We start from the raw sequence: 1,308 nt of genomic DNA, 5'->3' as shown, positions 1-1,308 counted from the left end.
TATATATATATATATATATATTTAATGTACATATATGTACATAATGCTTAAATATAACATAAATATAATGTCTATAATTTATATGTATAACTATTTTCGAAATCAAATATTAATTATAATTATCAAGGAATTAAGTGTATATAGAGAGTTAAAAATGCATTATTTAATATAATAGTTACAATAGAATTAATATCCATAAGTTTGTTGTATATACGAAAAATAATAGATAAATGATAAATAGATATATTGAAAACGATGCGCGTAACACACATGCCATTACATTTTCATTAAATATATCATTCCTTGAAACTACAAAAGATAAAAAAAAAATAAAAAATAGATCAAAAAGAGAATAATAAATATATATGAAATTTTGATAGTTTTTTTAAAATCTTCCATCCATATTTATTTACATTAATGTTATTCCATTGATATATAAATACAATGATTATTATATATTTATTCACTTTTCTATGAATAAATTTATAAGTTTATAACTTATAAGAAATAAGAAAAATATTCAATTATATATATTCAATATATAATTTATTTAATTTTAATTTATATTTTACATTTAACAAAGATATGTATGTATACATATATTAATAAATTAATATGAAAACATTTCGCTAGCATATTTGGATCATTAAAATGGCGAGAATATAAAAAGAAGAGTCGGGGTAAGAGAGAGTGAGGGGAGAAAAAGAGAGAGAAAGAGAAAAAGAGAGAGAAAGAGAGAGCGTCGTCCAGAAAGAAAGACTCGGCGGACAATCACAGAGAAAATCAGATGGAAAGGGAAAAAGAGAAATACAGCGTAGCGAACAGAAAGGCTCCGTACAGGAGGCGAGCATAGAACGCCAACGAGAGAAAAAGCGAGAGCAAGAGAGAACTGTACTCAGTGCATGCAATCTTTTTAATTATGAAAACACGGCTTTGTGTTTCATTTTGTTTTGTCGTCAGGGGCGCTATTCTATTCGGGCCCTTCTCCTTCCTCATCCGGCTGGTTCTTCCTTTTTTTTTTTCTTTTTTTTTTTATATTATAACGCGCGCGCACCGCCGAAGTCAGGAGAGGGTGTGCAGGGCCGGGATAGGGTTCAGGAGAGGGGCAGAGATAGGGCAGGGTGAGATTGCTTTAGTAATGAATTACATGGCTTCGGGGTATGTGCCTGTCTGATGCGCTACACGAATATCGAGCATCACTTTCTGGCTTTCGTTTAGGCTCCTATCGTTAAACTTGCGCATCTTCTTCCTCTGTATCTCTTCTTTTTCTTACGTTCCTTCTTCTGTTTATATTCCTCTCTTATTCCT

The sequence above is a fragment of the Apis dorsata genome, unplaced genomic scaffold, assembly GCF_000469605.1.
Source record: "Apis dorsata unplaced genomic scaffold, Apis dorsata 1.3 scaffold_899, whole genome shotgun sequence".
Classification (NCBI taxonomy): Eukaryota; Metazoa; Arthropoda; class Insecta; order Hymenoptera; family Apidae; genus Apis; species Apis dorsata.
Note: the sequence above shows the minus strand (reverse complement) of the source record.